Below are 27,765 nucleotides of genomic sequence, written 5' to 3' on the forward strand. Positions count from 1 at the left end.
GAGTAATGGCTTGGAAGTACGACTCTAGGTCAAGTTTCATTACTTCACTACAGTGAGATATATGAATTTGGGTAAATCACTTAATCTTCCTTGTTTCTTGATCTATAAAAGTAGTTGTTTGGGCAAGAAAGCCTTATACGTTCTATAAATATGAAAACCACGCTTTCAGACTTTCTAAGATATTTGTTGTGTCACTGAGTCGTGTCCAATTCTTTTGTGACTCCATGGACTGTAGCCCACCAGGTTTCTCTGTTAGGATTTGCTGAAATATGCATAGTGAAGGCTCAAGGACCTCTCATCCTCACTGCAGTGTTCTCTGGTGTCATACACTAGGCCTGACACATAGTAGGTGCTCAATAAGTAAATGTTGAATATAAGAATGACCACTCAATCACAGCAGTAACTGATTTTATACTTATTTTGGTGTAATTTTATTCACTTCAACAAAGATGAATGTTTAGATATAAAATTCCATATAATTAATAAGGTAATTAATAAGAAATACTTTTCTAAGACATTACCTAAATGAATCCATGAATCCAAAAAATGACTCTGATTTTGGTTTGAATAAACAGTGGTCGTTCTGCCTTCACCAGGATATAATATTCAATTTCAAGATTTTCTGGAACTTGTCTATGGGATTTCTTCCAGCCCTAATGTGTGAGGGAATGCCAATTTTACTTCTATTCCTCCCTACCCTCATGCCCACCCCCTCACTCTCATTTTTACTTTCCAGGATGCTCTGCAGTAAATGCCAAGTTGTTTCTAAGCTCAGAACCTCTGAATATAAGATTTCTTCAGCTCTCCCCTCCTCTGACACCTTATCTAACTCCGACTCCGCCTTTCAGGCTCAGCTTGAAACTTTACCAGAAATGTTTTCTGACCCCTAAGAGTGGGTTTGGTAGCACCTTGGATGCTACTCTGATGTAGCTTGTCTGCATCAGGCTATTTACCACATTAGATTGTCATCAGGCCATTAAGGTAATGGGGATCAGAACACAGACACTGGAGATTTACTGCTGGGATTCCTAGCCCACTAGCAGGCTGAGCTGGGCAGGGATTGCCCCTTAAACAGCCTCTGTCATAGCGCTGTTGAGCATATTAAATGACTGAAGAAATCATGTATGGAAGCATATAGAACAAGATTTGGTGCATAGTATCATATAACATTTGCAGATTCTGGTGTTAAATGTTATTATCCGCTCAGTCAACTTGAGCCTACAAGACTCCTCAAGAGTAGGAAGCATGTTTTATTCACTGCTGTACCCTAGCACTGCAAATGCTTCATAAATAATTTTTGAATAAATGGAATGATCTTTTCTGCTTCACTGGAACTATACTGGGGGACCCTCTTACTAGTGATGAAGCCACAATGCTTCAAAGAAAAGAGAGGCCCAATGGGTGGAAGGTACCTTTCAAGTCTGCTGATGCTAAAGCAACGCTATTCAAAATAGGATAAAGTTTTTGGTCACATCATTTAAAAAGCTGTGACTAGTGGTAAACTATAGGAAAATTGGCATGCCAGTGGAAGTGATCATTGATGCTGTTGTGTGTAGACACAGTAAAAGAAAACAAAGCAGTGTAACTCCACTTGCTCCTGCAACCTCTAAGGACTGAGCCATTTTCTTTTCAATCTGTCTCATTACCCCAGTGCTGCATCCACAGCCCACACTCTTTCATTAGCAAAGTTTACAGAATCATTCAGTGGTAGAATTCTTGTCTCCCACGCGGGAGCCCTGGTTTGATTCCCAGACAATGCATCATGCTCGTGTTTGGGCTTCCCCGGTGGCTCAGATGGTAAAGAATCCACCCGCAATGTGGGAGACCTTGGTTCAATCCCTGGGTTGGGAAGATCCCCTGGAGAAGGAAATGGCAACCCACTCCAGTATTCTTGCCTGAAGAATCCCCCGGATAGAGGAGCCTTGTGGGCTACAGTCCAAGGGGTCACAAAGAGTTGGACATGACTGAGCGACTAACATACACACAGTGTCATGCAGGTCCGGGTTTATGCCTACATCTCTAGCCTCAGTCCTCACCATCCTGCAGGACTGTCTGCCCCATCCCCTACTCTACAGCATCTCCCTCAAGCTACTTCTATATCCATTCCTCTGTTGAAGATGTGTGCATACATCAGTGGAATACTTGTTGTTCAGTTGCTAAATGGTGTCCAATTTTTTGTGATCCCATGAACTGCAGCATGCCCGACTTGCCTGTCCTCCACTGTCTCCCGGAGTTTGCTCAAGTTCATGTCCATTGAGTTGGTGAAACTAACTCAGCACCTCACCCTCTGCAGCCCTCTTCTCCTCCTGCCTTCAATCTCTCCCAGCATCAGGCTCTTTTCCATTGAGTTGGCTCTTTGTATCAGGTGGCCAAAGTATTGGAGCTTCAGCTTCAGCATCCATCCTTTCCATGAATATTCAGGGTTGATTTCCTTTAGGATTGACTAGTTTGATCTCCAGTGAAAGATCCAATGGAATAACACTTGGCCATAAAAGGAATGAAATTGTGCCATTTGCAGTGACATGGATGGGCCCAGAGACTGTCACCCAGAGTGAAATAAGTCAGAGAAAAATAAATATTGTATACTAACACATATATGTGTAACCTGGAAAGATGGTATAGAGGAACTTATCTGAAAAGGAGAAATAGAGAAAAAAGGCATAGAGGACAAGGGTATGGATACCAAGTGGGGAGGGAAGGTGTAGTAGATTGGGAGACTGGGATTACCATATACACACTATTGATACTATGTATAAAATAGGTAACTAAGGAGGGCTCCTCTCCTGGCTCAGTCAGTAGGGAATCTGCCTGCAATACAGGAGACCCGGGTGCCATCCCAGGGCTGGGAAGATTTCCCTGGAGAAGGAAATGGCAACCCACTCCAGTATTCTTGTCTGGAAAATCCATAGGGTACAAGAGTCAGACACAACTTGGTAACTAAATCACCACAATGAGAAGCTACTGTATATGAATGTATAACCTACTGTAGAGCACAGGGAACTCTACTCAGTGCTCTGAGGTGACCTAAATGGGAAGGAAATCCAGAAATGAGGGATATATATATATACATATATATATGTATATATATATATGTACTCCAATAAAAAAAGAACACCTACCTCTATTCTTTAAGACTCAGTTCTGGTGTCAGCACTGGGAAAGCAATCTCTGACAATCCCAGTTTCTCCTGTGCCCCAGTTTGCTATGTGAGCTCAGTCACAGCCATCTTCTCATGCGGTGTCATTTTCCCACCAGACTGCTATCAGGACACGCAGCTTTCATTCCTGCATCACGGGAACCAAGCACTGTGCACGGAAGGGAGAAAACGTATACTAACGCAACAAGTGTCCGACCCCTGAATGAACGAACGGATGGATGGACGGACGGAACTGCACTGCTCTCCCCTTCACAGTCGGCCAGTGTTCTTGTTCTTTCTTCTTGCCTCATGAGACCTTAAATTCAGTCTCTGAGGGGTACTTCCGAGCAAACGGGTAAATGTAGCCTCTCAGAGACTCATTTTCCTTATTTGTGAAACAGAGACAATTTGTGAATCTAAGCAAATAGATGATTCATTGTTTACAACACGTTCCACGTAGATGATCACATATCTGTAAATAACAGTTTTGTTTCTCTGTTTTTAATATTTATACCTTTGATTTTTCTTCTCTGGTTGGGTTGCCATAGATTTCCAGTACCAAGTGGAAGAGTAGTAGCGATATTGGGTGTCCTCATTTTGCTTATAATCTTAGAGAGAGGGTATCTTTCTCCATTCAGTCAAATACAGACTTATTTTAGAAGATTAGTGGACCAAATATCTTTCTAATCTTTTCAGACATAGGTGATGGAAATCTATACCTTACCGTGTGTTACTGTTTATTTTCCTGTGGCTCAAAATTTATTTTACTTCTCTCCTCATTCTTCAGGGATAAGGGGTTCCAGGGTATATGGAGCTCAGCAAAGCAATGACAGCAAACAGTCTTCTGCTCATGCTCTGGGGGACAGGGGAGTCATGTGTAGGAGGCAGACTTTGAAAGCCAGCCCGAGGTCCAGCTAATCCTGGTAAAATGCACTCTTCCCTCTACTGCTTTTGATCAGATGGGAAATATTCCCACTTTCCCCTCCCCTAAGTTCTCTTCCAGGGGTTAAGATAGTCAATGTCATTTTTATACAAAATAGTTTAATAAAAAGTTTACTTTAAAAAAGTGTATTCAACGGGGACTTCCCGGGTGGTCCATTTGTTAAGAATTTGCCTTCCAATGCAGGAGACACAGCTTCCAGCCCTGGTCGTGGAACTATATACCACGTGCTATGGAGAAACTAATCCCACATGCCACTATATTCCACGTGCTACTATATCCCACATGCCACGGAGCAACTAAGCTTGAGTGTCACAACTAAGCATCTGTGCAGCCAAAAATAAATTTCAGAAAAAGAGAAAGAGAGAAAAGTGCATCCAATGGACTTCTAAGGCATTATGCTAGTGAAATGAGTCAGAAAAAGACAAAAACTATATATCACTTATAGGTGGAATTCTAAAATTCAACAAACTTACACACTACTACATATAAAATAGGCAAATAATAAGGACCTACTGTAAGGCACAGGGAATTATACTCAGTATCTTGTATTAACTTAGAAAAGAATCTAAGAAAGAATATATAGATACAGTCATATAAATATATGACTGAATCACTTTGCTGTATACTTGAAATTAGCACAAGATTGTAAATTAACTATATTTCAATTAAACAAGAACAAACAAAAATATAGCAAATTAGCGAATACAAAAAACAAGAAGCTGACTGACAGATATAGAGAACTAGTGGTTACCAGTAGGGAGGGGAAAGGGGGCAGGGACAAGATAGAGACAGGGATTAAGAAACGCAAACTATTATGTAAAAAATAAGCCTACAAGGATATATTGTACAACACAGGGAATATAACCAATATTTTATGATGACTATAATGGAATATAACCTTTAAAAATCACTACATTACAAGTGGTATAACACTGAACAGCAACTATATTTCCATTTTAAAAAGGTGTATCCAAGAGAGGTTGCCCACAAGTGAACACTGATACTCCTCTCAGTTGCTTAAAAAATATTTCTTTATTAAATGTGCTCCACAGATATCTTTTCTGCTTTTATAAGCTGAGGACTGTGCTAGATTCTTGGGACAAAACTATGAATAAGACAGATATAGAACTCATTGTCATGGAGTTTGTAGGCTACTTGCAGGAGAGAAAGGAAACAGGGAAAACAAAGGATAAAATGTTTCAAATATGAAAAGAATAAAAGACTAACAAAGAAGAGGGGGAGATGGTTTTAGATAGGGCCGTCAGAGAAGGTCTCTATAATGAAGGGACATTTAGGTTTAGGATGAGAGAGAGTTCCCCTCAGAAAGGTTGGAACTAGAGTTGGGACTGACTCTAGGCAAAAACCTACTAACAAGCGAATCAGGCTAAAGAATAACTGTAAGAGTTGAAAATCTTTTTTTTTTTTTTTTTTTAAACAAAAAAAAGAACCAGTAGAATGAGGAAACCATGACTGAGGTCTCCCAACAGTCAGGCACTGACTGATCCACGTGTCTGTGTCATTTCAATCCTAGAAGGAGGTCAGTTTATCATTCAGCCTGGATGATCGGATTAGGGAGCTGGCACTGTCAACGTCAGGGGCTGTGCTGAGAGCACTTCATTGATAGTGTTGCCCTGTGAGTCTACCCCTGTCCTATTCTCTCCTCTTTCCTGAGAATTTCCACCATGAGAAACACGGAGAAGCTGTCAGAATCTCCACGTTTAGTCAGAATTATTTCTCTTGAAACAGGCAGAAATCCAACTCTAATTTATTTATTAGATAAATAAACAAATCACATTATGTTGTGTGGGGGGATAGATGTAGTCATTCCTGTAACGGAGAACAGGGATAGATTAGGAAAGACTGAATTGAAGGCCTCATATAAACACTGTTTCCTCCCTCTTTCTGCTTTTCTTTGTTTTGACTCCACTTTCAGGCCACACCCTCCAGCATCTCCAGTTTGTGTTGTCTTTTCAATTAGCAATTCCAACAGGGAATGAGGGCTTCTTTAACCTTCGCTTCTGGGTCACGTGCCCATGTCTGACCCCATTGCTGGTCTGGGATGTAACCCAGACCTGGAACTGAGGATGCAGATACAAGGCTGGGGGAAGGGTGAGAGCCTCTTACAGACAAATCTACATTTCTTTGATCAGTTTAGCTATTTTCACTTTAACTCTCAAGAAAGCTTCTTATTGACTGTTTTCCTATGTGATCACAACTGCAATGGGAATTGGAGAGAGTTCCCCATTTGGGACTGTATTACTTTAAGCTCCCACTTGCTAATGTGGTTCAGTGGTGTAGAGTTCTGCTGCTCTCTAAACATTGACCTGAGGGGCTCAGTCTTTAAGGAAAAATCTTAGGGCTGATTCACCTTTCAGTCTTCAGCCTAATGGCTGCCATCGTGACCTCTGCCTGGGGGCAATTTGAATCAATGAACTGGGGGTAAAGAAGACTAAAGATTGGCCTCTTGAACCCAGGCTGTGTTCTAGTGTATAGCTCCTTTAATTAGGGTGACCTGTTTTAGAGCTGTCACTCCAGTGTAATTATTAATAGCACCCCTACTCACACTCAAAATTGTTCCATTTGGATGGTAAATTATATAGTCACCCTACTTAAAATGGGGTTATTTCTTCCCTTTCTTAAACAGGAATGGCATAATAGGAGGAGTCTGATATAGACTCTGCAAACAGTCTTTCCATTATCAGGGGTTTGTTTTTGCTTTTTAATCTTCAAGCCTTTGCTGTCAGTCTGGAAGGAGCAGAGAATTTCATTTTTCCAGTCTGGCATGGCTCAATACATCTGATTCTTGACCATTTAAGTTTCCTGGCTAGAGGCAGAAAGAGCATCTTTTAGCCAGACTGTAATTTCTTCCTCATTGCTTCTACATAGGCCCAGGTTCAATATCAGCATGTCTGTTTCTTTAGAACATTTATAAAAACTACAGGGAGCCCAAACCTTTGAAAACCCTGACATATGTCAATCAAGACCTCTAAAACCCCACCCTTACAATGCTGGGGTCTGAGACCTTTCACTCAATTTTTTGATTACCATATCACAAGTACTTCCAATTTTCCAACCCCATACAGAGGGGTCCTTTCTACTGTCACCCTTCCTCAACTTAGCCAATTGCACATTTAAGAATCTGCATCACAATACCCCATGACCAGCTAGCCCTACAGAACTCTCTTGGCCGTAAGAGACAGGACTTAACTCAAAATAACGTAAGCCCAAAGAGAATGTTTTGGTTCATAAAACTAACTAAAAAGTCTAGGAGTATTTTGGCTTCAGGCATAATCAACAATAGCATAAGGATTTGCTTGTGATAGTATTCCGCCCCACCCCACACATCTTTTCTTAGTTCTGCTTCTTCCATTAGCTTATCTCTTGCACAGCAACAGAATAGATTCATTGGCACATGTTGATCTTGTATCCACCATGATCTGCCACTCTCTAAACCACAACTAAGGATTGAGAACGGAATTATTTTCCCAAAGTTCCTGTTATCAAAAAAGGGAGATGGATGCTCTCAAGTATAAGAAAAACAATAGTTGTCCACCTTATACTTGAAAGCTTAAAAAATGTAGGTGCAATTTCCCATTTTGAAAGGTGAGGATGAAAATAGTTATCTAGTCTATGTCAAAGTAAAGTTAAAAAAAAAATAGCAAGGGTAAAATATTTGCTTACTTTACTAATAAAATAATACCCAAACCCACAGTCTTAAAAGCTTAGATTTTTCTGAAGTTGCTGAGTGCTTTTGGAACTTGTCATCAAACTGGAGAACTTGACATCCATCTTCTAACAGCTGGGGAGCCCTTCTTCCCCCCTTTATCCGATTATCTATTACCTTCCCCTGAGGACAAGCAGTGTGGGGGAGGGCCGATGACGAGGGAGAAAGGAATGTCATTTCTGTCTGGTCTCAGACTCTGCATATTTTTGCTGGGAATGTGCAGTTTATTAATTGCAACCTCAATATCTTCAGCAATGATCCGTAACAGGAATTAGTTAATTCAACAAGTATTTGTTGAATGCCTAATTCCTTACCCTTTCTCTCTTCCCTGTCTTCACCCTCTGTCTGTCTCTGAGTCCTTTCCCATCAGCATTTAAACATCCCCAAGGAGCTCTCATGTTAAAAACCAAATAAAACTCCTACAAACAGAGAATGCTCCTTAGATCCTACTTCCTTCCCAGCTACCCCCACCCCCTACACAACCACATTTCACACACTAAGCATCCTGATGTACTATCTGCATTTTCTTGTCTCCCATTCCCTCTTCTGGTCACTCCTGTCCGACTCCTGTTCTCACTGGAACAAAAGAGTTTATGGAAAGAGCACCACTTTTGGGAACACAGACATCTTTGTTAAATACCGCATGGTAATTGTCTGTGTGATGTTAACTAGAGTGAGCTTCTTGAAGGTAAGACTCGAGGGCATGCATGCTCAGTGGATCAGTTGTGTCCAATTCTTTTTGATGCTATGGACTGCAGCGTACCAGGCTCCTCTGTCCATGGAATATTCCAGGCAAGAGTATCATTTCCAACTCCAGGGGATCTTCCCGATCCAGGGACCAAATCTGCATCTCCTGCACTGGCACTGGAAGCCAGAGGGTAAGACATAGCTTGTAGTTAAGTTACTCAGTAGGTATCCTGTTGAATGTTATCATTTGTCTACTCTAGGCATAGTGACTAGTAAGAGTTAAACTGATCTTTGTTAAAGTAATGAATTAACTTGGGTTGGCAAAATAAAATGGGGAGCAGGTTTGATACGGGATACAGATAGTGAAGTTTCAGGTATCATGAGCTGAAGTTAGAGATGTAGGAGGAGGAGAGGGTACCATATCAGAAGCATGGCAGAAAACAGCTTCAACCAAGGCCTGGTAGATAATGTTAAATGCTTCAAGTGGGTATGTCATTTTTTTTTCCCCAAGCTGAACCCTAGAAAAGGTAGACAGATTTACCAAACCATCATCACCAATTTACCTTTTGGGAGAGGGGCACACTTTCACTGGAATGTTACCAGACTGCAAACCATTAAGGAATAGTAATTTGTAGGGAATGGAAAATTCGAGGATCACAGCACCCTTCATTTAGGTGTATAATGGACACAGTGCCATGCAACAGGAGCTCCCGGAAGGGAAGCAAGCATATCTTCGTGCTTCTCATCAATTCTACACCTTAAATTAATCCAGCCCATTCCCTGCCTGTGGCTAGTCATGTAGTCTCTAAGTGGCCCTTCCTTGATTTTCCCATGAGGGTCCTGGGAACTACACAGGAATTTGTGGAGGATGTTACAGACCCTTGATAGTCTGAAAGCAGTTTCTCTGTTGTAGGCAACCTCCTCCTTCCCTAACCCCTTCACAGGCTCTACACTGGCCACCACGTCCGTTTTGTAGAACCCAGGAAACCGAATCCTAAAAGGTGAAAGGAAAAGATAAGCAGAGAGTCCAGCAAGTTCCTCATTCAAGAGCACATGGGTTTTTACGTGTCTTATAGTTAACTCATGTAGTTTGTTTTCAATCTCTTAGTTGAATTACTTTTCTTGAAAAGATGCCTGGGACAAGGCCAACATCGCAGAGAGGAATGCCACCGGGTCAGGATCTGGGAACAATCAGCTCTTCTGGTTTTAAGGATGAAGCGCCAAGATCTTAAGGAATCTGAATTCCTGGTGAGCAGTCAGTTTCGTTCATTCGCGCCCAGCAGCATTCCGGTGACTTAAAACAGAAAAAAGAAAATCTATTTTAAAAAACCCAGTTGACCTAAAGCGAACCCATCCCCAACTTCTTCATTTCTAAAAAAAAAAAAAAGGGGGGGGCCTCTCCCATCGCAGTTCCCCAGCATACAGCGACAGATCAGTGGCAGGACTCTACTCAGGGACTAGGGCGCCCGGCGCCCACCCGAGCCGCGGGCTAGGCGCGAGCCGCAGGACGGGGCCCAGGGTCCGACCCTCCCGCCGCTCCCTTCCCGGGAGCGCTTCGGGGAAGGCGGTAGCGTCTCTCCTCCAGGCCCGGGGTCCTAGTCCGGCCGGGGCTGCCTCCCGGGCGCCCGGTGCCGTGGTGGCAGGAAGTCCCCGGGAACTACAAATCGAGGCATGCTGGGAACATTCCCCTGCTCCTCCCAGGAAATGTCCTTTGTCCAGCCCTACAGGAAGCCCCAGTGAGGAGTCAGCCGGGCAACCAGCCAGTCCGCCAGCCAGCCCGCGGCCGCTGCACCCGCCGCCGCCGCCGCCGCAGCAGCACAAGGGCAGTCGCGCCGCGGCGCGGGGCTTGGGCCCGGGCGCGCGGTGCCCTCGCCCCTTGCCGCGCCCGCCGCCGCGCAGGTAGGAGCGTGGCTGCGGCTGGGCTCCCACGCCGCCCGGGGATGGGCTGATCAGGACCCGACCGGACTGCTGCGGGGATGGGGCGTGCGCCCCGGAGCGGGTGGCTGTACCGCTGGGCGAACTTGTACCGTTGTCTGTTCTCCCGCGGCGCAGGGGGCCCGGGGCTGTGGGCGCGGGGTGGGGGTGTACTTACGGCCCCCCCAAGCCGGGACCGAGCTCCTTTCGGGGTCTGTGGCGAGGGGCGGGGAGAAGGAGGCTAAGTAGCGAGCGAGGAGGCAGCGTTTGGAGAGGCAGGCAGACCGTCCCGCCGACCACCGAAGGGGGCATCCGAGACCCTCGGAAAAAAACGAAGCCCAGGGAGGAGCTTGGGAGGCAAGGAGAAGGTGAAGGGCTTTGTGTGCAGCTGCGGACGGGGACCGACTGCGCCCCCCTCGCCGTGCCTCCCCGCGCCCCCAGCCCCACTTGGGGCTATGGACAGTGGGAATGGGAGGCTCCGAGGAGGGCCAGCGGGTCATCTTGGGTCCTTGTGAAACGTGTACTCCCTTTTCCTCTCAGCTGCATTCTAACCTGACTCGGAGTAGCGGCTTGGGCTGCCATCAGACTGGACAAATGGCACAATGGGGATGAGAGGGTAGATGGGGCAGCAGCAGCTCGTCGTCCTGGGAGTGGTCGCCGTCGTTTAGCTCCGGTAGGCTTCGCACCCCGAAACGCCCATGTCGCCGGTGTGGCCAGGCTGGTACCATCACCCAGGGAGAATGCCGAGACGGAGGACTGTCAGTGGAGGCACCGGGTGAAGCGTGATGGGAGGAGAGGACGAGTAAGAGGTTGAGGGGGAGAGTCAGCGCAACAGGGAGTCAGCTGAGTGTACCTGATGGCCACGTTTCGAGAATCGGATGGCCACTTCCTCTGGGACTTTCCGATTTTCCTTTTTCCTAACCGCCCCGTCCCTACCCCAAATAATGAATCACCCACCCTTTGCTACGTGAGCTGGATTCAATCTGGTGGTGTTTATCTTTGCTCTGATAGCTGGCCTATTTGTCCTTTACCTGTGGGTGGACTTGAATACTCTGCATCCCCGATGGCGTTATCCTCCCCTCGTGGGACTCAAGGGTGTGGTGAAGGCTGTTGGATAATGGCTACTGTGATGGATGAGTGGGCAACTTTGAACACAGCCCAGGTGTTACTGCTGTGTACCTGAACTCCCTCGCCTAAGCAGACCGTTTCTCCTTTCTACCCCCACCCTCGCCCCCTACTTCTGTTTAGTTTACTGCTCTACAAGTATTTTTACCCTCTGAGCCACCAGGAAAGCTCAAGAATACTGCAGTGGGTAGCCTATCCCTTTTCCAGCAGATCTTCCCGACCCAGGAATCGAACCGGGGTCTTCTGCATTTCCGGTGGCTTTACCTGCTCAGCTACCAGGAAAGCCTTCTTCTCTTAAGCCAACATAGGGATATTATTTAATGTGGCGTATGTTTTAAGAGCCAAATGAATCTTTAAAGATGGCATTTGAGTGGGAAGGCAGGAATACCCAAGGCTCTTGATGATGTGGTAGGCACAGAGCCCTATCTCCTATATAAATAGCTTGTGGGGAAAAACAAACCCTTCGCACTGGCTTCTCTAGAAGAGATGAGGCATCTGGAGTGACTTAAGAATGGAGTGGGGAAAAACCCAGTTGTTGAGGCTGAGGACGTGAGGATGGCGAAATAAAGAGAACACGCTCTGTGAAGATTTTCAATTGGAGCATATTGGCGCTGTGTGTGTGTGTGTGTGTGTGTGTGTGTGTGTGTGTGTGTGTGTGTGTGTGTTGGAGGTGGAGGTTATTGCTGGGGGAAATTTGATATTCAAAGTTTAGCTGGGATGATACCATAGTGAACAAAGGTCATAAATGGGAAGTCAGGCTACCTTTTACAGAAAGGAGAACATAGATGGCCTTCAAAAATGACTGGGATTAAGGGAATGAATGGAAAGAAATCCGGTTGAGAAGCACTGGTGATGGAACTGAACTGGCCTGGGAAGGGTGGCCTCGCGGAAGGTTGCATGACTAAGGATGATGGAGTTGCATCACATTTCCTCTCCTTCCCCTCAAAGCTCTTTGGATTTCCTCTGAAGCTACACATTTGCCCAATTTCTCATGTCTAGTTAAGGCAAGGAGAAAGGGTAAAAGCTGGTTAAAGATGATAACTTAAAGCAAGAAAGATCTTGCCTGTTCATGTAGAGTGAGAAAAAACAAAACCAAACCCTGCAATGTCATTAAGAGGTCTGGAGCCTGATCCTGTGGTAATGCCTTTTGGGCTTTTCCTTTGATCTGTGCTCCTACTTCTTTTTTTCTTTTCCTTCATTCTGCACAGCTCCCCCGCCCCCTGCCCCGCCCCACCCCTTTCCTAACAGGTTTCTTAGTACATAGTATGTAGTGTTAATGTAATCAGAAAGGTAACTCCAGAGTTTGGCATTCAAAACCCTTAACAATTCAGTGCTTACCTACCTCTGTTCTCCACTGGACCTGGGCCACTCATATTACCTATCCATTCTTGCAGCAAACGGCTCCCTAGTCTGAGATGCAGCATTCTTCCACCTGTGTGTTTCCATCAAGTTGAACTCCATGCCTGTTGGGCACCCCTGCCCTGCCCTGATTATTGTCTCCAAATTCTAGCCCAGCTGGTGCAGAAGGCTTATAGAAGTCTTCCTAGACCTCCCAGTCAGAATCCATGTTATCCCCATTGTACTCTGTATCCTCTGAAGGATACCCGTCTCTGGTCTGCCTTGTCATAGTTCGATGTTCTCCTTCTCTCCTTCAAAATGTAAATCCCTGAGGGCAATGGCTCTGCACCCTATACTTTAAACCTAACAAGTGCACAGAGGATGCTATTTGAAAAACATGACTAAATGAAGGAATGGGTGAAAGAACTGAAAAAATACATACGTCTTAATTTATCTCTTTATGTGGAAAGGCAGATGAAGTCTTTTTACAGACCTATAGGATTCACTGCAGATGCGACTCTAAAGCCTCTAGACTTTTCCGTTTTGTTCTTGCGTTTGGAGACCCTAAATGGATCTGTTACAGAGTCTAGTACAAAGACACTCATTAAGAGTTGTTGGATAGGGTCTTAGCTAGCCTAAATTTTAAAACTCTATAGGCAGGATATAGAATGGATTAATCCTAAGGGGATAACCAATGACTTTTGCCATGTTCTTGGAGGTGATATTTTCTTCTCAGTTGTGAAAGTTCAACGTGCTTTCTAGAAAGTAGCACTACAAAGATCATCCTGCTATTTGCAACTAAGCCAATGACTCCCATCACGTCACTTTGACTTTTATAGCCCAAGCAGTCTACTAGGATTAAAATGTGGCATATAGAAGTTCAAGACAAATCAGACTTTCAAACATTACTTAAAGACATTGCAGTTTTGTAGTTGCTCACTTATCTCTTAACTGGAAAGCTTTTAATGCTTTTTTTTAAAAAATGTGATGACAAGAGTTACTGTATATTGAACATTTAAAATGTATCAACTATTGTTGCTTAGTTGCTAAGTCATATCTGACTCTTTGTGACCCCATGGACTGCAGTCTGCCAGGCTCCTCTGTCCATGGGATTTCCCAGACATGAATCCTGGAGTGGGCATTTATTTTTCTAAGGGATCTATCTGACCCAGGGATTGAACCCACATCTCCTGCTAGGCAGGCGGATTCTTTACCACTGAGCCACCTGTTTTTTATGCTTTTTTTTTTTAAAACGTGATGAAGGAATGACTGTATATTGGACATCTATGTATCAGCTATAACTCTAGAGAATTTCTATGCATTGTCTTAATCTGATTATTTACATATTACAATCATCTCTGTTCTAAAAAGGAGGAAACTGGGTCTCAGAGAGAAATTAGGGATCTTGCTTGGAGTCCCAGATGCTGGAGATAGACTGGAATTTAGGTCTGTTTTCAAAACGGGTGTGTCTTTGTTTTCCCTGGGAGAAAACTGCTGGATCTATGTTCTTCCTCTGAGGTTCTTCACTTTACAGATTTCCTTCCTGGAATATTGTTGGGCTTCTAAATGCATCCTAATGGATCTCCTGTGAGAGGCCGGGTTTTTCATACATTCATTATTTTTATGTCCTCATAATCCCGTGGCCATCATTTGGAAAAACCAGGTTCAGAATCCATAAGACCTTTGGGCAGAGAAATGTTTCCCGGGAATTCTTTCTCCTTTTCTCACAGCCTATTATCTGAATTCTTTCTATCTTCCCTCCAGGGCAAGTCTCACCCTTTCCCCCTTCTGTAGCCTTTCTTGACCACTCCAGGCTACATTCAGGCTCTCCTCTAACCTTTGGCATTGCCTGAAATACCTGAGGCTCAGCGTCTTCTCGATGAGTGTAGACTTGAATGAGCCCCCACCGTGTGCTGGAACATTTGCCTGTTCTCTGGACTGCATGTCCAGAACACAACCCAGCATATGGTGGACTTTCAGGAATTGTGAGTTGGTAATGAACTGGTAATGACTCAAAATGTAAAAGTGTAGGCATGAAACATTATTTGCATGTTGCCAGTTTGTAAGAGAGATTGGAGGGTCATTTTCTTAGTTATTATAATTTTCATCCTTTTCACCAGACTGCCTGAAAAATTAAGTACCCTCTGGAAATAAATGAGAGAGCAGATCTGGGTATTGCTCAGTTGTACGAGCTTGAGCAGTGCTAAACGATGAGGGTGTTTTATTGATGTTGGGTAGATGGGCTTCCCTAGTGGCTCAGCTGGTAAAGAATCTGCCCACAATGCGGGAGACCTGGTGCCCGCAATGCGGGAGACCTGGGTTCGATCCCTGGGTTGGGAAGATCTCCTGGAGAAGGGAAAGGCTACCCACTTCAGTATTCTGGCCTGAAGAATTCCATGGACTGCAGTCCATGAGGTCACAAAGAGTCAGACCCGACTGAGGGACTTTCACTTCACAGCCTGGGTGGGGGTCACAGGTTCAGTACCTTCCTCCTTGCTGTCATGCACACCTTCTGCCATATCTCCTCGGAGAGGCCTTTATGGTGCACATCAGAGAAAATTGGAAGGGTTTCCCTGCTGCTGCAGATATGGGGATGGGTGGGGGGAAGGGCTGGAATGAGGAAGGAAGATAGTTCCTTCTGTTTTGACCGAAGAGAAGAGTAGCATGATTTGTATGGGGTATGGAATTGGGTTTTATTGTATCATGTATTAATGAGGATGTTAAAAAGATCAGCAGCTGCTCCTCTGTGGGTGAAGAGGCTTTGCCACAAGATGGCTTTGCCTTCTCCTGAGGCTGACTGCACCTTCTTGTCCCTGACCTCAAGACCCCACAGTGCTGTGGACGCCTTGGTACAAACACAGTGTGTGTGGGTTCTTAAAAGCACTCAGTCATTTTAAATGATAGGGCAGTTCTTGGGCTTCCCAGGTGGTGCCAGTGGTAAAGAACTCACCTGCTAATGCAGGAGACTAGAGACTCGGGTTCAGTCCCTGATTCAGGGAGATCCCCTGGAGGAGGGTATGGCAACCCACTCCAGTAGTCTTGGCTGGAGAATCCCATGGACAGAGGAGTCTGGCCAGCTACAGTCCACAGGGTCACAAGGAGTCGGGCACAACTGAAGCAACTTTGCATGGACACAGTTCTTGGGGTCCCTGCACTTGTTCAGCAAGTCATGCACAATACACCCAGAGGCTGGCAACAATGTTCCAGTCAAATGTGTGGAGCACCACCTGCAGTTCTCTAGTTTCCCCTTCCTGCAGAGGGTCAAGTCGGGGTCATGTGCACACAGCTCTAATTTGCTAAAATGTTTGTTAAGGGGAAAAGAGCCTACATTCATTCAGAGAGGCATTTGAAATACATTTTCTCCCCAGAACTATGTCAGCATCTTATCCAGACTTACAAAACAAGAACCATTCTTTCTGGGTTTTATTAATAAGAATCGTATCACTTTGGTCTCAGTGTCCTGCCTATTGGGGAGGTTAGCTCATCTCTGATGCTTGATCACGCTTAAACACGGCACTCTGGGAAGAACACCTTTCCAGTTATTCAACTTTTTCCAACAGGTAAGAACCTTGGTGAATTTCAAAGAATCTCTTAAGGGGAAAAAAAAAAATCCCTCATGCAGGTATTGACAATGATTTCTGGTAGCAGTAAGTAGTTTTGAAAGCAGTGGGTTTTAGAAAGTATTTCATCTGAATGTAATCTCCACAAGGCAGAACTTAGTGTAATGGGTACATGGTACATGTTAAAAAAAAAAAATTGCTGAATGAATCGATGTATTATACTTTAAAACATTTCACTTTGATGCTTTCCTAATATGATGGCACTGCCAATTTTTTATAAAGAGATATGGCAAAGGGTGTAGCTTATGTGTGATATTAGATGGGGAAAGGACCTTTTATATGTACATATAAATTTTTTAAAAAAATAGATTTTATTTTTTAAATTTTTAAAATTATTTTAAAAACATTTATTTGGCTGTGTTGGATCTTAGCTACAGCAAGTAGAATCTTTGCTGTGCCAGGTGAGATCTTTCCTTGGGGTGCACAGACTCTTTAGTTGTGTCTTGTGGGATCCAGAGTGCTTGAGCTTCAGTAGCTGTGGCAGCCAGGCTTAGTTGCTCCATGGCATGTGGGATCTTAGCTCCCCGACCACGGACTGAAGCTGTGACCCCTGTATTGCAAGGTGGATTCTTAGTCACTGGGCCACCAGGGAAGTCGCTTAGACTTTATTTTTTAGAGCACTTTTAGGCACACAGCAGTATTTTATTTTTTTTTTATTTTTTATTTTTGGCTGTGCTGGGTCTTCGTTGCTGCGTGGATTTTCTCTAGTTGTGGTGAGTGGAGGACGACTCTTGGTTGCAGTGTATGGACTTTTTGCTGTGCCTTCTGTTATTGTGGAGTACGGGCTCTAGGGGGGGTGGCCTTCAGTAGCTGCAGTTCCTGGGTCCTAGAGCGTAGGCTCAATTGTTGTGCACACTGGCTTAGTTGCTCTGTGGCATGTGGGGTCTTCCCAGACCAGAGATTGAACAGGTGGTCCGGCATTGGCAGGTGGATTCTTTGCCACTGAGCCACCAGGAAAGCCCTCACAACTATATTGAGCAGAAAGTACAGAGAGTTCCCATATGCTCTCTGAGTCTTTTCATGATTTGATAGCTCATTTCTTTTTAACTCTGAATAATATCGTTTGAATGTACCACAGCTTATCCATTCACCTACTGTGGACATCTCGGTTGCTTCTAAGTTTTGGCAATTATGAATAAAGCTCCCATAAACTTCCATTAGTGGAGACTTATTTGCATAAATAGCCAGGCATACAATTGCTATTTTTCACCGATGCAGTGGACATGAACTTGAGCAAACTTCAGGAGACAGTGAGGGACAGAGAGGCCTGTCCCTCTGCAGTCCATGGGGTCACAGAGAGTCGGGCACGACTGAGTGACTGAACAAAAACATAACATGCTTAGTTTTCTAAGAAACTGACAAATTCTCTTTCAGAGTGATTGTGTCATTTTGCCTTTTTTGTCAGCTGTGAATAAGAAAGAGTTCCTGTTCTTATACATCCTCACCAGTATATAGTGTTGTCAATGTTTTGGCTGTTTTGCTATTCTGATAGGTTGTTGTTGTTGTTCATTCGCTCAGTCATGTCTGATTCTTTACAACCTTGTGGACTGCAGCAGGCGAGGTCTCCCTGTATCTTACCATCTCCCAGAGCTTGCTCAAACTCAAGTCTGTTGAGTCGGTGATGCCATCCAACCATCTCATCCTCTGTCATCCCCTTCTCCTGCCTTCAATCTTTCCCAGCATCAAGGTCTTTTCAATGAGTCATTTCTTCACATCAGGTGGCCAAAGTATTGGAGCTTCAGCTTCAACATCAGTCCTTCCAAGGAATATTCAGGGTTGATTTCCTTTAGGACTGACTGGTTTGATCTCCTTGCTGTCCAAGGAACTCTCAAGAGTCTTCTCTAGTATCACAATTCGAAAGCATCAATTCTTCAGTGGTATATCATTAATTTACAGTTCCATAGTGACATAAGAAAACCTGTGCCCTCTGTATTGAAAGTGTGGAGTCTTAACCACTGGACCACCAGGGAAATCCCTGCTTATTTTAAAATTAAGTTACTCATTTTCTTACTGTTAAGTTTTAAGAATTCTCTGTATATTTTGGAAAACAGTCCTTTATCAGATATGTGTTGTGCAGATGTTTTTTCCCAGCTTAGGTTCTCATTCTCTTGATATATTTTCATATATATGAACTTTTCTTATATTTTTCTTTTTGAGAAGTATACCCGATCTATTTTAATATAAAACAGGTTTACCCCAGAAATGAAGAGAGATAGTGTGAAATAAACTTGAAGAAATGCTCCCCTACTTAAAAATTATTTGTTTCATTTATTTTTGGCTGTGCTAAGTCTTCTTTGCTGCATATGGGCTTTCTCTAGTTGCAGCTAGTAGGGGCTGCTCTCGAGCCGTGGTGGTCAGGTTTCTCATTGTGGTGGCTTCTCTTGTGGAGCAGACGCTCTAGGTGCATGGGCTTCAGTAGTTGTGGCTCCCAGGCTCTAGACCACAGGCCCAGTAGTTGTGGCCCACCAACTTAGTTGCCTTGAGGCATGGGGAATCAGACCAGGGATTGAATCTCCTGCATTGGTGAGTGAATTCTTAACCACTGGACCACCAGGGAAGTCCCCTACTGTTTTGTTTTGTTTTTAAATAAGGTAAATGCCAATTAAATTTAACCAGATGGTGGCCACAGCCTTTAATGAGCTTGGGGGCAGTTACTATAGGAATTGTTTTTATTTCTGTTTCCCCATTCCCTCAGAGGTACTTGTGTTTGTTGATTGAATTAGTGGATTAGTAAATATTTCTGGTCACCTACTTTCTAAGTGGCACATACCCATTTAAAAAACTTCTTTAAGAGCCTATGTTTGTCTCATAGCTTAATTATGGACCCTTAGGAAAGGGTTCGGAGAAGGCAGTGGCACCCCACTCCAGTACTCTTGCCTGGAAAATCCCCTGGATGGAGGAGCCTGGTAGGCTGCAGTCCATGGGGTCGCTGAGGGTCAGACACAACTGAGTGACTTCACTTTCACGCCTTGGGGAAGGAAATGGCAACCCACTCCAGTGTTCTGCCTGGAGAATCCCAGGGACGGGGGAGCCTGGTAGGCTGCTGTCTATGGGGTCGCACAGAGTTGGACGCGACTGAAGTGACTTAGCAGCAGCAGCAGCAGGAAAGGGTTTCCGTAGGCTGATGACTATAAGTGAGAAGAGAAATCAAGATATGCAGATCCTTCCTGTCAGAGCCAGCAAACAAAACAGAATCCCAAAGCCCATGAAAACTGGTGGAGAATTAACTTTGGTCTGAGTAGACGCTCTAATAATAAATATTGAATACAGATTTCTCCTGTATTTGATGGTGCTTCCTGTTGCCCTCTCCTCCCAAGCAACTTTTTATTTAGTCTCCTGACTACTTTGTAAAAGTTGAAATGTTGATCTTTTTTCATCCTGATTTAATTTCTGTTGGTTCTAGTCCTGTCTTTCCTGCAGGGATGGGAGAGAAGCAGTTGTCCTGTCCAACTAGGAGAGCCCAGGAACAACCATGGATCCACACACAGCTCTGGGCCACCTCTTCTTTGCACCGCTGAGTTGCTTGTTAAAGCCTTGGAGAGGAGGCAGGACACGCACAAGACTATTTGATGCCAACAAGGGCTGCTGTCATTTGGCCATGGGACTCGGGATTCTCTTTTGAGAAGGTTCTAACTTTTGAAGCTACCTGTGTAGCAAGATAATTAAGCACGCTTGGCTCCTGGTGCTGACAGGTTATTGGATCCAGTTAGGAGAGCTAGCTTGCTCCCAGGGCTCTCTGCCTGACATAATCTTGGCCAGATCACTAGATTTCCTGGTCCTTCATTTGGAGACTGAGGAAGGAAATAATTAGCCCTAACTTTATCCATTTAAAGAACTATTTGACAGTTTGGGAATGACAGATGTAATATAATATATACAGAATGAATATATGTATATATAGTCTAATATAGAGAATGAATAAACTAAAAGATCCTACTGTATAGCACAGAGAACTATATACAGTATCCTGTAGTAAACCATAATGGAAAAGATTTTGAAAAATAATGTATGTGTATATATGTGGTATATATATATATATACATGTGTATTATATATGTGTGTGTGTATATATATACACACACATGTTTAGCATGCATGCCAAGTCACTTCATTCATGTCTGATTCCTTGCAACCCCCAAGGCTCCTCTGTCCATGGGATTCTCTAAGCAAGAATACTGGAGTGAATCTCCTCCAGGGATCTTCCCAACCCAGGGATCAAACCTGGACTTTTTATGTCTCTCCTGCATTGGCAGGCAGATTCTTCACCACTTTACCACTATTCTTTACCACTATTCCCATTATATATGGGAAGCCTTATACATATATATATATAAATAAAGTGAGTCACTATGCTTACAACAAAATTAATACAACATTGTAAATCAACTATACCTCAATACAATAAATTTTTGTATTGAAGAACTATTTCAAGGCTCATTTTGTGGGGAATCATGAAGTTGCATTAGGCAGTATGTTCCCACCAGGACTTACATTTGGGAGTTGGGAGGGAGGGAGAGAGGGCAAACAATAAGGTACAACTTATAACTATGATTATATTTTTAAAACTAACATTCAGTTCAGTTCAGTCACTCAGTCATATTCAACTCTTTGCGACTCCATGGACTCCATGGACTGTAGCATGCCAGACTTCCCTGTCCATCACCAACTTCGAGAGCTTGCTTAAACTCATGATGCCATCCAACCATCACATCCTCTGTCATCCCCTTCTACTACTACCTTCAATCTTTCCCAGCATCAGAGTCTTTTCTGATGAGTCATTTCTTCACATCAGCTTCAGCATCAGTCCTTCCAATGAATATTCAGGACTGATTTTCTTTAGGATTGACTGGTTTGATATCCTTTCTGTCCAAGGGACTCTCAAGAGTTAGGCAGAATGAAATAAGACTACCCTAAAGAATCATATACAAAGTGAGATAATAATAATTCTCCTTGAGCATTTAACACTAATCTGAGAAGGTAGACCCAGTTGTTTCTCTCATTTTGTAGATGAAAAAGCCCAGGCTCAAAGAGATTGAGCTAGAGACTGGATTCACCCAGGTGGTCTGGCTCCAGAATCTGAGCTTTCATTTGTTTATTGGAGTATAACTGCTTTACAATGTTGTGTTAGTTTCTGCTGTACAATGAAGTCAATCAGCTATATGTATACATATATCTCTTCTCCCTTGCACCTCCCTCCCCATAACCCCTTCCCACCACTCTAGGTCATCCCAGAGCACCATCTGAGCTTTTAACCACTACCAGTATTGCTTCCCCTAGAAAAGGAGAGACTTGTTTCTTGAGAGAGAACAGCACAGTGAGAGAGGAGAAACACAAGGTGCCTTTTGGGGAGGCTTGAATCATGCCTTTTTGGCTGAGGTTAGCTGGCAGAAGTCAGGGAGAGGTTAGCACTTTCAGCTACATTGTCAAGGGCTTGGAGTTTGCACTTCTCTGCTTCTCTGGACAGAATGGCACAGTCAGAGAGGTTTCTGAGCAGGAGAATGGCAAATGGCAAATGGTAAATGGAGTGGCAACTGTGTTTTAAGATGCATCTGGAAGCGTCTACTACAGTAATAAGGGAAAATAGAGGAGAGAATTGAAAAGGAAGGACTTGGCAGCTGATTGGATTGAAAGGGGTGAGGGGGGGGGCCAAAGTTGGCTCCAGGGTTTTAAACCTGATGAGTAAGAACAAAGAGGCTTTTAACAGAAATGGGCAGCTGATTTGTAACAGAGATTTGGAAGGAGAACTAATGTTTTTCAATATGACGAGGGCCAGATCCTTTCCAAATGGAAATTCCCTTCGAGGTTTCAACAACCTTTCAAGGTAACTTGTTGCTCTCATTGTATAGATGAGAAAAGTAAGACTCAATTTGGTGAACAGCCATCTTAGGAGCATAGAGTGTATAAGTGACAAACTTCTGTTTGCAGCCAGATCTGTTGATGCCGTTACCGGTGCTTTCCTTCCAGTTTGGACTGCCCATCCCCGCCGCCCCCGCCTGCTGTCCCTGCGTCCCAAATCCCATGTGACATACAGTACTTCAGTACGGAAGGGACGTTGGAGCTCCTCAGCTCTGATGCTTGATGCACCATTAGAAATATGGACCTGGAGTACAGGCCAGGGGTTGAGGGGAGAGTTCTGTGTTCGTGGGGGTCTCTGGACAGAGGAGGTATTTCCTGAAAACTGGGGGAAGAGGGTAACATGATTAAGAGGAGAGGGAGAAGAAAATGTAAAGAGAAACATGGGAGGTCGACCTGTTGGGAGATAAGAGAAGCAGGGTGCTGAGGGAAGTGGTGAAGCCTAGAACAGTGGATGCTAAGGTATGAGAGAATTCCAAGGACAGCATCTCAACAGGATTTCTGTAGTCATTCATTGCATCTCGATTATGCATGTCCAGCACATTCCAGTGTTGATGGGAGATCGTAGTAGAGACTGAATATTGGATTGGAAGATGGGAAATTATAGCTGATACTGATGTGAGCCAGACTCAATGTTAGCAATGACTGTGATCTACTGAGATGGTACACACCTGGGAAGACCATGGTTCACTAGGAAAGTGATATGTGTGGTGATGAGGTTAGAACTGATCAGGGCTCACTGACCCCAGCCCTGCTTTTCCCAGTAGCTTGTAAGACCTGTTGGCTCTGCAGAAAGAAATATAATATTGTTTGATAACTGGCTTTGGCATTTAAAAAATGAAAAGGAAGGAAAGTCTCTGCAGAAGAAAAAGTCTCTCCTTTCAATGAAAGGGTTTCATTCATAGTTTGAATTTTTGAGTCTTTAAAAGATATTTTTAATGGCATGATGGAAATACTCTATTAAGATTCTCTTTTAAATTTTAAATTTAATTTGTTTGCCTTTTGGCCACACTGCATGGCACGTGGGATGGTTTCCGGACCAGGAATTGACCTCTGGCCTCAGCAGTGAAAGTGCTGGATCCTAGCCACAAGTCCACCAGGGAACTCCCTAAAATTCTTTGAAAATGACATAGTACCAGTTGTTCAGGTTGCTGCTCCATAGGTATTCTTTTCTCTCCAGCTGTCTCTCTGTCTTTTATGAAGACTTCTTTTTCAAATGCTGTACCAAAGACATAGAAGTATTCATTGTTTACCATAACACTCCCATTAAGTCAATGTTAATTCAGAACGACTGCTTTTTTCTGGGCAACAAGATGTCTTTTTTCTCTAAGGAAGACAGTAGGTAATCTAAAATCTGTTAATTTGGAGATAATTTCTGAGGATCACATGAATTTAAGTTTGAAGAATATCTTCTATGTTTTTTAGAGGAAACCTATTTAAAAATCAATATGGGGGGGTGGGGGGGGGGGAAGCAAGAGTCCAGAAGAGAACAAGAAAAATAGGAAGAAAGAAGGTAGTGTCCATGAATGCTGTCAGCAAAGCCAGAGCACTAAACCCGTGAATATGACAGGGCTGGTTGGGAGAATCTGGTGCAGGGCAGATGGTACTTGAAAGGAATCGGGGAACCTGAGTGGTAGTCCCAGGTCTGCCACCAACTCCGTGTTTGTGAATTCAGACAAGGCATTTATCTTCTCTGGTCCTCATTTTCCTCATCTGTAAAATGGTGGATCCTTTACAAAAACACGTGCGATCCTCTCATCTGTGGATGGAGTCTCTTCCCTTAGGTTACGGTTGGCTTGCTCCTGCCACCTGGCCCACTTCAGTACCACCCTCCACACAGAATGCAGAGCTATTAAAACAAGCAAAAAGATAATGATAGAAAAGAGGGTGAGTCTGAGAAACTATCTGTAGTCATGGGCCATGTTGGATGAGTATGGGTGGGTGGTACCCTTCCTTAATGGTCCTTTCATGTGACCCGGGCTCTTCGTACTGAGGAGTTTGAGTTTATCCCAGAACTCCCTTCTTCACATGGCTATTTCCATGTTATTATGTATTTGCAGGCAGGATGACTTTGCGAACTCTCTGATGATTTGTTAGGAATGAGTTGGTGACTTTGGCCAGATTTTAATTCCTTTTCTTTTGAGAACAGAAGGATTAACTAACAAAGCGTTTTGTGTCCTGGGTAGGTTATGGCTTGATTAACGTGCTCTGACTCACTGCCCAAATAAGCTGCTGATGGGAACCATAAACCCAGGGTCAATCTTGTATATATTAGCCACATCCCAGAGAGGCAGGGTGTTAGAGGCTGGAAGAGCAATTTAACATCCTCTCAGTGCACCTGCCACGTAACACAAGTGATCAGGACATGAAAAGCAGATGAACTACTGATGCCAAGTTGCCAGCCTGAGTATTTCAGCCAAGCACCATAGGCAATGCTAGGTTGAGTAGAAAGGGGATTAGAACACAAGTTGAGATGCCAGGGATTTAGGCTCCTGTCTGTGCTCAACTGGTGCATTTGTGGGTAATTCACTTACCCTTTCTGGGTCCCTGTTGCCTGACTCATCTGTCATATAGGATGCTAGACTAAACCAGGGCTTCCCTGGTAGCTCAGCTGGTAAAGAATCCACCCACAATGTGGGAGATCTGGGTTCAATCTCTGGGTTGGGAAGATCCCCTGAAGGAGGGCATGGCAACCCACTCCAGTATTCTTGCCTGGAGATTCCCATGGACAGAGGAGCCTGGTGGGCTACAGTCCATGGGGTCGCAAAGAGTCGGACACGACTGAGTGACTAACCACACACAGACTAAACCAGCAAATTGGATCAAGCAAGTTGCGTTTGCCATGTGCCTCATTCTGCTCCATCCTTTTGGAGACTTACTGATGTGTTGTTTGTGCTAATGCCTGATTTGGGGTTTACTATCACTATCATCTGCTGCACCTGCCCACCAGAAGATCTTGTGGCCTGTAGTAGTGAAACTGCTATTAATTCCCCTTACCCAAAGCTGCTCTGGATGTTTTCTGAAATGATAGGAATGCATCATGAATCCTCTTGGTAGAGGTTTATATCAGGGATTTTGCTTTGTTTTTGTGTCCTGTATCCTTTCAGAGCCCGAGGCAAAGCTATGGGCTTTTTCATCAGAAGAAAGGTTCTGCAAACACATTCATGTAAGGTATCCAGAGTTCATGGACTCTCAGGGCCCTCAGGCTAAGAACCCAGGCCTAAGAAAAGTACCATTGTTCTGTTTACAAGCTTGTTTAGGACTACTGGTCTCTCCAGGAAATGCCAGGAGCTGGAGATAAAAGGACATAAGGAACCCAAACAGCCTGGGCCTGATGATTGACTTAGGAACTGTGATGTTCAAGCTAGGAGGGGGCCCTGGACACTCTGACCTCCTCCTTGAGACAGATGCCCCACTGCTTGGATGAAGGTTGTGTCCTGTTGTTGCTTCCATGCACCATAGACTTACCGTGTACTCTTGGTTAAGATGGAAACTATCTGCAAGCCTTTAGTTTCCAACATGAAGTGGGAACATGACCTCTTCTAGCTGTTCTCTCTGTAATGTGCTATCTCGAGCATATTTGGATGGCATCCTTAGTGGTTCCCTGAGAAGGACACAACTTAAAAGTCTCAGTTTGGGCTGCTAAAGTAATTCTGTTCCTGCCAGGGTCCATCTCATGGAGATAACATTTTCATAAATCACTAGAGTATTAGCTTTCTTTTCATCTACACACATTTTTTTTTTTTAAATCCCCTTAGAACAGTGGTCCCCAGCCTTTTTGGCACCGGGGACCAGCTTTGTGGGAGACAATTTTTCCATGGACCTGGGCAGTGTGGGATTGGGAGGGGTGGGGGAAGGATGGTTTCAGGATGATTCGAGCATATTACATTTACTATGCATTTTATTTTTATTATTATTACATTTGCTCCACCTCAGATCATCAGGTATTAGATCCCAGAAGTTGGAGACACCTGCCTTAGGAGATCATTCTGGAGATGACCAGTTATTGATGTACTTCATCTGTTGGACCATTGCATTGGTTTGTCGGCCTAACTTTCCTGGGGATAAAGCATTCCTCTACCAGAGCTGTCCCAGCCAGGGCTCCCAGCCAGGTTTATTTTCTCTATTCCCATGCACCGCCACCCCACCCCCATTTTTGGCCTCGCTTCTTGGTTTGTGGGATTTTAGTTCCCCGACTGGGGATTGATCTCAGGACCTTGGCAGTAAGACTGCAGAGTCCTAACCCCTGGACTGCCAGGGATTTCCCTCCTCTTCCCTCTTGAGTGTAGAGTGGCTGAACTAATGGTGGAAAGAAACAAGCACTGGCTGTGGTGTTAAGAACTTCTTTGAGTTCTTGGGGAAAATGCAAGTAGATGAAAGCAGAAACAGTTTTCTGATTCTATTTTGTATATAACAGCTGTTCCTCTATTTCATAAATAGGAAAAAAAAGAGAGATTCAAAATCATGCAACTTGAATTTTCTCTCATCTTTTTCCCTTCTGCCTCTCCTCTCAATACCCATGAGCTCTATCCAGTATTAAGGATTGTAATCACTCCTGGTTTGGCACACTTTGTAAAACACAGACTAATCCTTTTGTGGAAGTTACTGACATTTTATTATGGTCTGCTCAGAATGTAAACAAATACATGCATGTGCTGTCACTTTAGTCGTTCTCACCCCAGGCTCCTCTGTCCATGGGATTCTCCAGGCAAGAATACTGGAGTGGGTTGCCGTGCGCTCCTCCAGGGGATCTTCCTGACTCAGGGGTTGAACCTGCATCTCTTACTGCAAGCGGGTTCTTTACCCCTAGTGTCACCTGGGAAGCCCTAAATGAATATAAGTAACCTTAAATTTCAGGAAAAAAAAAAGATTTATGTTTTGTTTTTAAACTTTATTAGTAAGTTTTCTAGTGAATGCAGAAGTAAAATCAGATTTCCTACCACCTAGCTTCAACAGAGATCAGTATGCCCATCTTATTTCATCTGTGAATACTCCCCTCTGTCCTGGAATTCCATACATATCACTTCAAATAAAGCAAATTCCAGACATAGCATTTCACCTGTAAATATTTTCTTATGTATTTCTTAAAAACACAAGAGTAATTCCTCAGTATCAAATAACTAACCCTCATTCACAAGTTCACAGTTGTTTTATACTTTATTTTTGTAGTTTGTTTATTTGGGATACAAATAAGGTCTATATATTGAGACTGAGTGATACATTCCAAGTGTTTTAACTTGTATGGTTTTCTTTTGTATTTTGCTATTTTCGTTACCTTTTTTTTTTGTTGTTTTTGCCACTTTTGAAGAAACTGGATTGTGTCTTAAATTTTTCTATGATCTTGGTCTTGCTGATAACTGTTATTTTTGAGGAAATAAGAGTAACACAAGTAAGTGAATTTTTAAAAGGTGTAGTTAAGTGTATG

The 27,765-nt window shown here is 43.8% G+C and overlaps 1 protein-coding gene across 1 annotated transcript in view; it reads left to right on the forward strand.

Moving 5' to 3' along the window:
• The first annotated feature begins 10,216 nt into the window (after positions 1 to 10,216).
• The window catches only part of ZNF697 (zinc finger protein 697), a 33,665-nt gene continuing 16,116 nt past the window's right edge, over positions 10,217 to 27,765 (forward strand). Inside the window, exon 1 of the mRNA XM_040230923.1 lies at positions 10,217 to 10,389. The gene's annotated coding sequence lies outside the window, so the exon portion shown is untranslated. The remainder of the gene's footprint in view (positions 10,390 to 27,765) is intronic.

This window comes from Oryx dammah, unplaced genomic scaffold, assembly GCF_014754425.2.
Source record: "Oryx dammah isolate SB20612 unplaced genomic scaffold, SCBI_Odam_1.1 HiC_scaffold_28, whole genome shotgun sequence".
Classification (NCBI taxonomy): Eukaryota; Metazoa; Chordata; class Mammalia; order Artiodactyla; family Bovidae; genus Oryx; species Oryx dammah.